The sequence below is a fragment of the Sycon ciliatum genome, unplaced genomic scaffold (genome assembly GCF_964019385.1).
Source record: "Sycon ciliatum unplaced genomic scaffold, ocSycCili1.1 SCAFFOLD_1613, whole genome shotgun sequence".
NCBI classification, from domain to species: domain Eukaryota; kingdom Metazoa; phylum Porifera; class Calcarea; order Leucosolenida; family Sycettidae; genus Sycon; species Sycon ciliatum.
This window is the reverse complement of record NW_027044490.1, coordinates 19,982-29,000: the sequence shown is the minus strand read 5'-3', so window position 1 is coordinate 29,000 and position 9,019 is coordinate 19,982. Positions and strand designations below refer to the sequence as shown.

At 46.1% G+C, this 9,019-nt stretch overlaps 2 long non-coding RNA genes across 4 annotated transcripts; one reads left to right on the top strand and one right to left on the bottom strand.

The window, feature by feature from the left end:
• Positions 1 to 1,145: 1,145 nt before the first annotated feature.
• LOC135830373 (uncharacterized) lies at positions 1,146 to 3,135 on the bottom strand. 2 transcript variants are annotated; one of them, XR_010556022.1, is made up of 3 exons: positions 2,741 to 3,114; positions 2,484 to 2,648; positions 1,146 to 1,599 (listed from the first exon to the last, which is right to left on the bottom strand). It is a non-coding gene; the product is annotated as an uncharacterized LOC135830373 (long non-coding RNA). The 2 variants fall into 2 exon arrangements; XR_010556023.1 differs by lacking the exon at positions 2,484 to 2,648 and having other exon boundaries at positions 2,741 to 3,135.
• Positions 3,136 to 5,207: 2,072 nt separating this feature from the next.
• LOC135830371 (uncharacterized) lies at positions 5,208 to 7,216 on the top strand. Of its 2 annotated transcripts, XR_010556020.1 has the most exons (3): positions 5,208 to 5,624; positions 5,717 to 5,881; positions 6,763 to 7,216. It is a non-coding gene; the product is annotated as an uncharacterized LOC135830371 (long non-coding RNA). The 2 variants fall into 2 exon arrangements; XR_010556021.1 differs by lacking the exon at positions 5,717 to 5,881.
• The last annotated feature ends 1,803 nt before the right edge of the window (positions 7,217 to 9,019 follow it).

Sequence of the window (9,019 nt, the reverse complement as noted above, 5' to 3'; positions counted from 1 at the left end):
ATCCACACTATTGCCCGCGGATTTTGAATTTTTTAGGATAAATTAGTAAAATTACTACTCAGAAAACAGCAGAAAAACTACTTTGCAATCTGTTTGAGCACATTATGCTCTTGCGAGTGTAGGTGAGTGCAAAATCTCCAAGATTCTTCACTCTCATTCAGTTTGTGACTGCAAACTTTAGTGTGAAAAGTACTCCTTCATGCAAGGAGGGTGAAAAACTTGCAGAAAGTGCCGCAGATTTTTGATTTTACCACAGAAAATGCCGCAGAAAACCTCCCTTTTCCCCGCGGAATTTGCCGCGGAATATTGAATTATTGGCCGCGTTTTTCCAAAGGGACAGACTGTTTGAAGTGTTTGTCTCACTGTAATTACTCCAGATTATTGAATGGTGTATGATCTACTCGATATTTTCCGCAATGGTTTTTCCTGATTTGCGGGATCTCTTCTTTTGCTGTTTGCGTGTTTACAGGAAGTGACTGTCTGGTGTATCTGCACCAGATCCTGGGGAAGTGAAGTCAGATGCAGAGGCAGGGTCGTCCAGTGATGCAACACTGCCGTTCTATGTGCAACGTCACCGCTAATTCCCCCGGCGAAAACACAAACACGTGAAGAGACTACAGTATTGACCGTTCTGGTAATGAATCGTGACTGATCGGACAGTCGATAATCGAAACACAGAGCACCAGCATGATGTTTTCATATTGGGAACCACACACCAGCTCAATTCTCAAGCCCAAAAATTGATTAATACAAAACACAGAGCGACGCAACAAGAGATCATCCGGAAACCAAACCAACCTGGGTCTGATGCACTGAATAGTCCTGAAATACGCAGGCCACACAAAGCAGTGCAAGCACAGACTGTTACAAGGTACATGCATTGCAGAACAAAGTGTAACCAAAGATACACAGGGTTATAGCTGCACACTCGTGCATGTGCTCGCTCAGCCCAAGAACACGCAGGATGATAGACATTAGCGTGTTTCCCCCGGATTATGTCATAATCCGGGGGAAACACGCTAATGTCATGACCGGGGAGTGGGCCAGACATACTCTCAGGATTCTACAATTCCAGGTTCTTTACGGAAATATACCAGGAGTCCAGATACCCATTCCTCACCCTCACCACACAAGAAGACCAAAGCTTCACTCTAGGACCAAGCTCAAACAACAGAGAAGCAACAAGAACAACAACAACCAGCGATCGATGCAAAGCATCGAGCTATATACTACAAGACCTAGTAGCGTGCACGGCGCGGAGCGAGCGAGTAGCCAGCAAAGCAAGAATAGTGATAGGTTTCACAACACTATTGATCGACAAGACACATCGCCGCCACGGCAAACACTTCATAAAGACACATGTATAAGCAGACGGAATACAATACAGATAATGACATTGTAGCAACACACGGACACGACACTAGCACCGAAGTAAGCATCAAGACGTAAATAGTGCAGCTCTGAAAAAGTAAAAACTACATTGACATGTACATTGGTGTGCCGAGTAGTATCATCCTTGATCACCCATCCAACCAAGACGTTATCAGGTCCCAGACGCCGAGATCCCACGCCGAATGTGAAGTGCATCTAGCCTTGAACCTGTTGCACAAGGCACACACATATGACAAAAAATGACATCCACTCCGATTATTTCCAGAGGCCAATCATAACAGAACACAGAAATGAAACCACGGACTCAACAAAGTAAACGCAAAGGAAATTAGTTAAAATAATCCATGAAGTGCTGTGTTAATTCCAGCGCTGACTGCAGTGTGGCGTCATGGCCCGATACCCGCGGAGCATAGACACAAACTCCATTTGACAGGGGCACGACATACTATTTTGGAATAAAGTCACAGGGGCGTAGCACCCGCTACGACTGGTACGATCATGGCCGCACCACTTTTCGAAAAGTGTGGTCCGTCTGGAACGTGCAAAACCGTAATAAAAAATCAGGATCCAGCGATATTTGCATATGCGCATCAGACCTTTTCTAGACTCGTACTCGTAGATCTGTTATGCATCTGCAGTCGTACTGAGTACTGTACTCGACTCTACTGCACACTGCGCCAGAAGTGTGCCAGAAGTTCCCAGAACGCAGGATTTTGTGTCTTTTACAAAATTTCCCGGGGGGGGGGGGGGGGCGGACCCCCTCCAACACGGCCTTCCGCCGCACCGACCTTCGGTCGTACCACTTCCAAAACCCCTCCTACGCCCGAGTCATAAAGTACAGCACTCCAATGACATGACGGACACCTCGTGCAAATGCGTGGTCTGTTCATCCGGCCAACTCGGCCACGCATGAGAGTGTGTGCATGTACGCGCGCACGTGCACACACACCATGTATTCGGTGCGTATGGCGTACCTGTTGCGGAGATAATGAAGATGGAATCATTATCATGATGTTACATGTACATGTACAGTGTATGTTTGAGTGTAAAGTAAATTTTATTTTATTACACATTTCTTCGACACAACTTACTCCACATCTTCGCATTTCTCATAATCCATCCATCTACACTCCGTCTCAGTTGAGGAAACTTCTCCCAGGTATACACTAGTCACCACAGCCATGTGATGACATTGGGATGGGCCCCAAGCACGACTGCACTCTCCAGTTACAATATAATTTATTTGTCCAGATTATCTGTGAAGACAAAATGCAATGCATAGCGGCAATCGATGGATGAAGAGAGAGTTTGTAAATATACATATCTTTCCACTTGTTCAGGAGCTTACCTTTTGGAGTTCACATCGTTTACACGATCTCTTATGCTGTCTTGCACCTTGGCTTTGTTGACCATGGATACGCCATCCCAGAAGACATTCTACAGGAGCTACTAATGCAGAGCGTTTTTCACGCTCGATCTCGGCGATCTACCTCATCACGCCAATAAAATCCTCCGTGACACTGGCTACAGTCACAAGAGATGTCTCAGTAAGGTAATGAGCACGACAACGCCGTCGAGATCAAGGACAAAGAGAAAACAAAACACTCACTGAAAACAGCAAAGAAGAAACGAAGAAATGTACACGATTCCTATATGTTGCCACTGACAACTGGTTCGGTGGAGACGACGCTACTTTTGTTTGTCCCCAGTGGGATCGTTGCTATGCGTATCGAAGGAACTGTGACGTCATCACTTAACAGCCCCATACTAGTATAGACATAGACGGACCAATGAAGATGGCCCCAGCAAATTCCAATTCTATCGTGAGGGTGATCACTCTAATTTCAGAAATTTTCGGTGCTCAATATTTTCGGTCTGAGAGCAAAAGGCTAGGTTAGGTGAACAAAAAATTTCGGTACAGAAAAGCAGTTCCCTATTGGATTATGTGTGTTAGCGTTTGTTCGGTGTATTGAAATTTTAGGTATGAAACAGATGCACCGAAAGTACCGAAAATAAAAGTACACCGAAAATTTGTGAAATTACAGTATGCTGATGGCTGAGCAGAAGAGATGACTGGACCGAGATGCCACTACAAGTACTAGTATGCTAAATAAGGTTATACACTGATAATTCCGTTGAAAATCTTGACCCTTCCTCGAGATGTCCGTCCGTGAAGTTGGCTTTCCACGAAATACAGAGTTGTGCCGTGACTCAGAATAGGTGTTCTCCAATCTCACGAATACTGTTATGTCTTGTACATAAACGCCTGAATACAAGCCTGATTTTTAACATCAGTACACTGTCAGCACCACATACGCCTGGTTTTAGTATTGACGTGCATAGAGAAGCGTGCTTCGAATACAACTTCCTGACTTGAATAGAAGCTTAGCCGATTGATATCGGCTTCTACAGGTATAAGCACGGCTTTTATACGCAATATCATGGTACTCGCACTGGTAAATACTAAATACACAGTGAATGTACAGTTGTACACTGTGACTTGTACTCGTATGTGCTGTTTGTGTGCTTTGGTGTCCTTGGAGCCTGAGTGACGGAGAGACCATCGCTGGTGCTAGTTGCGATGAATTGTGCTACTGGATGGATTGAAATACACAGCTCCTGCTCAAGAATCCGTTCCACACGGTCTCGGCACAAGCAACAGAAGCAGCCGAAGATGTACAACCCGAACACTGGTGGGCTCACGCGCCATGCCGGTCTGAGCTAAGCTTGCAAGCAGGGGGCATTGCACAGTGCTAGCCAAGGAAGTCCAACCTCATGAATAAAATACTAGCGTCTGACGCTATGCAACCCCAGCACTACACATACTGGTCTGTGTCTGACGCTATGCAACCCTAGCACTACACATACTGGTCTGTGTCTGACGCTATGCAACCCTAGCACTACACATACTGGTCTGTGTCTGACGCTATGCAACCCTAGCACTACACATACTGGTCTGTGTCTGACGCTATGCAACCCTAGCACTACACATACTGGTCTGTGTCTGACGCTATGCAACCCTAGCACTACACATACTGGTCTGTGTCTGACGCTATGCAACCCTAGCACTACACATACTGGTCTGTGTCTGACGCTATGCAACCCTAGCACTACACATACTGGTCTGTGTCTGACGCTATGCAACCCTAGCACTACACATACTGGTCTGTGTCTGACGCTATGCAACCCTAGCACTACACATACTGGTCTGTGTCTGACGCTATGCAACCCCAGCACTACACATACTGGTCTGTGTCTGACGCTATGCAACCCTAGCACTACACATACTGGTCTGTGTCTGACGCTATGCAACCCTAGCACTACACATACTGGTCTGTGTCTGACGCTATGCAACCCTAGCACTACACATAATTATATTGTACATACTGGTCTGTGTCTGACGCTATGCAACCCTAGCACTACACATACTGGTCTGTGTCTGACGCTATGCAACCCTAGCACTACACATACTGGTCTGTGCCTGACGCTATGCAACCCTAGCACTACACATACTGGTCTGTGTCTGACGCTATGCAACCCTAGCACTACACATACTGGTCTGTGTCTGACGCTATGCAACCCTAGCACTACACATACTGGTCTGTGTCTGACGCTATGCAACCCTAGCACTACAATTACTGGTCTGTGCACTCTATAGTGGCGCTACCTTATTCATGAGGTTGGATTTCTTTGGCCAGCTCTGTACTACTCCCTAATGCGAGTAATGGTACCCTGTATGCCCTACTGCTCAACTGACCCAAGCAACTTGCAATTTCCTGTATGTCATGCTTTCTTACATGCAGTGATTGCCACAATGGGGCTGTTAAGTGATGACGTCACAGTTCCTTCGATACGCATAGCAACGATCCCACTGGGGACAAACAAAAGTAGCGTCGTCTCCACCGAACCAGTTGTCAGTGGCAACATATAGGAATCGTGTACATTTCTTCGTTTCTTCTTTGCTGTTTTCAGTGAGTGTTTTGTTTTCTCTTTGTCCTTGATCTCGACGGCGTTGTCGTGCTCATTACCTTACTGAGACATCTCTTGTGACTGTAGCCAGTGTCACGGAGGATTTTATTGGCGTGATGAGGTAGATCGCCGAGATCGAGCGTGAAAAACGCTCTGCATTAGTAGCTCCTGTAGAATGTCTTCTGGGATGGCGTATCCATGGTCAACAAAGCCAAGGTGCAAGACAGCATAAGAGATCGTGTAAACGATGTGAACTCCAAAAGGTAAGCTCCTGAACAAGTGGAAAGATATGTGTATTTACAAACTCTCTCTTCATCCATCGATTGCCGCTATGCATTGCATTTTGTCTTCACAGATAATCTGGACAAATAAATTATATTGTAACTGGAGAGTGCAGTCGTGCTTGGGGCCCATCCCAATGTCATCACATGGCTGTGGTGACTAGTGTATACCTGGGAGAAGTTTCCTCAACTGAGACGGAGTGTAGATGGATGGATTATGAGAAATGCGAAGATGTGGAGTAAGTTGTGTCGAAGAAATGTGTAATAAAATAAAATTTACTTTACACTCAAACATACACTGTACATGTACATGTAACATCATGATAATGATTCCATCTTCATTATCTCCGCAACAGGTACGCCATACGCACCGAATACATGGTGTGTGTGCACGTGCGCGCGTACATGCACACACTCTCATGCGTGGCCGAGTTGGCCGGATGAACAGACCACGCATTTGCACGAGGTGTCCGTCATGTCATTGGAGTGCTGTACTTTATGACTCGGGCGTAGGAGGGGTTTTGGAAGTGGTACGACCGAAGGTCGGTGCGGCGGAAGGCCGTGTTGGAGGGGGTCCGCCCCCCCCCCCCCGGGAAATTTTGTAAAAGACACAAAATCCTGCGTTCTGGGAACTTCTGGCACACTTCTGGCGCAGTGTGCAGTAGAGTCGAGTACAGTACTCAGTACGACTGCAGATGCATAACAGATCTACGAGTACGAGTCTAGAAAAGGTCTGATGCGCATATGCAAATATCGCTGGATCCTGATTTTTTATTACGGTTTTGCACGTTCCAGACGGACCACACTTTTCGAAAAGTGGTGCGGCCATGATCGTACCAGTCGTAGCGGGTGCTACGCCCCTGTGACTTTATTCCAAAATAGTATGTCGTGCCCCTGTCAAATGGAGTTTGTGTCTATGCTCCGCGGGTATCGGGCCATGACGCCACACTGCAGTCAGCGCTGGAATTAACACAGCACTTCATGGATTATTTTAACTAATTTCCTTTGCGTTTACTTTGTTGAGTCCGTGGTTTCATTTCTGTGTTCTGTTATGATTGGCCTCTGGAAATAATCGGAGTGGATGTCATTTTTTGTCATATGTGTGTGCCTTGTGCAACAGGTTCAAGGCTAGATGCACTTCACATTCGGCGTGGGATCTCGGCGTCTGGGACCTGATAACGTCTTGGTTGGATGGGTGATCAAGGATGATACTACTCGGCACACCAATGTACATGTCAATGTAGTTTTTACTTTTTCAGAGCTGCACTATTTACGTCTTGATGCTTACTTCGGTGCTAGTGTCGTGTCCGTGTGTTGCTACAATGTCATTATCTGTATTGTATTCCGTCTGCTTATACATGTGTCTTTATGAAGTGTTTGCCGTGGCGGCGATGTGTCTTGTCGATCAATAGTGTTGTGAAACCTATCACTATTCTTGCTTTGCTGGCTACTCGCTCGCTCCGCGCCGTGCACGCTACTAGGTCTTGTAGTATATAGCTCGATGCTTTGCATCGATCGCTGGTTGTTGTTGTTCTTGTTGCTTCTCTGTTGTTTGAGCTTGGTCCTAGAGTGAAGCTTTGGTCTTCTTGTGTGGTGAGGGTGAGGAATGGGTATCTGGACTCCTGGTATATTTCCGTAAAGAACCTGGAATTGTAGAATCCTGAGAGTATGTCTGGCCCACTCCCCGGTCATGACATTAGCGTGTTTCCCCCGGATTATGACATAATCCGGGGGAAACACGCTAATGTCTATCATCCTGCGTGTTCTTGGGCTGAGCGAGCACATGCACGAGTGTGCAGCTATAACCCTGTGTATCTTTGGTTACACTTTGTTCTGCAATGCATGTACCTTGTAACAGTCTGTGCTTGCACTGCTTTGTGTGGCCTGCGTATTTCAGGACTATTCAGTGCATCAGACCCAGGTTGGTTTGGTTTCCGGATGATCTCTTGTTGCGTCGCTCTGTGTTTTGTATTAATCAATTTTTGGGCTTGAGAATTGAGCTGGTGTGTGGTTCCCAATATGAAAACATCATGCTGGTGCTCTGTGTTTCGATTATCGACTGTCCGATCAGTCACGATTCATTACCAGAACGGTCAATACTGTAGTCTCTTCACGTGTTTGTGTTTTCGCCGGGGGAATTAGCGGTGACGTTGCACATAGAACGGCAGTGTTGCATCACTGGACGACCCTGCCTCTGCATCTGACTTCACTTCCCCAGGATCTGGTGCAGATACACCAGACAGTCACTTCCTGTAAACACGCAAACAGCAAAAGAAGAGATCCCGCAAATCAGGAAAAACCATTGCGGAAAATATCGAGTAGATCATACACCATTCAATAATCTGGAGTAATTACAGTGAGACAAACATTTCAAACAGTCTGTCCCTTTGGAAAAACGCGGCCAATAATTCAATATTCCGCGGCAAATTCCGCGGGGAAAAGGGAGGTTTTCTGCGGCATTTTCTGTGGTAAAATCAAAAATCTGCGGCACTTTCTGCAAGTTTTTCACCCTCCTTGCATGAAGGAGTACTTTTCACACTAAAGTTTGCAGTCACAAACTGAATGAGAGTGAAGAATCTTGGAGATTTTGCACTCACCTACACTCGCAAGAGCATAATGTGCTCAAACAGATTGCAAAGTAGTTTTTCTGCTGTTTTCTGAGTAGTAATTTTACTAATTTATCCTAAAAAATTCAAAATCCGCGGGCAATAGTGTGGATTCCGTGATTTCCGCGGATGATGGCAATTTCTGCGAAATTTGCCGCGGCCGCGGAATCGCGTTTTTCCAAGGGGACAGAACAGTGCTCTCTCTCTCTCTCTCTCTCTCTCTCTCTCTCTCTCTCCATCCTTCCAAAATACCCTGTAACAATTCCCTGGAATTATTTTATTTTATATTCTCAGGACATCATTCTGAACAACTTCTTCCATGGGTCTTCAATCACCACGGAGGGCGAGAATACAGCTAAGTCAGGGCAGTCTACGAGAGGTGCGGGCTGTCATGGATATCGAGGCTGATATTGTGCCAGCGTGAGGGCAGAGACAGAAAGAAGACACTGATTTCTTGAACAACTCACCTACATAATAATCGAATCCACAGGGAGCGCTCGTACTTTGATCCATCAGGAGGCGAAGAATCTTCAAAGCACTCTCAAACACGGAGTTTTACAGTGGGCAGCCAATTTCACAGCCATTATGAAGGCCCTCGACGACTACAGGAGATTGGTAGAGGAAAGAACAAGGAGTAAAGAGCGACAACAATCGCTTGACGAAAAAGCAAAGAAAAACTGCTCTCTCTCTAGTCATTTAGATGCTGTTGCCCTTCACAACTGGTTCCATCCAGAGGACGCGACTTTTGTTTGTCCCCAGTGCTCTCCGTTG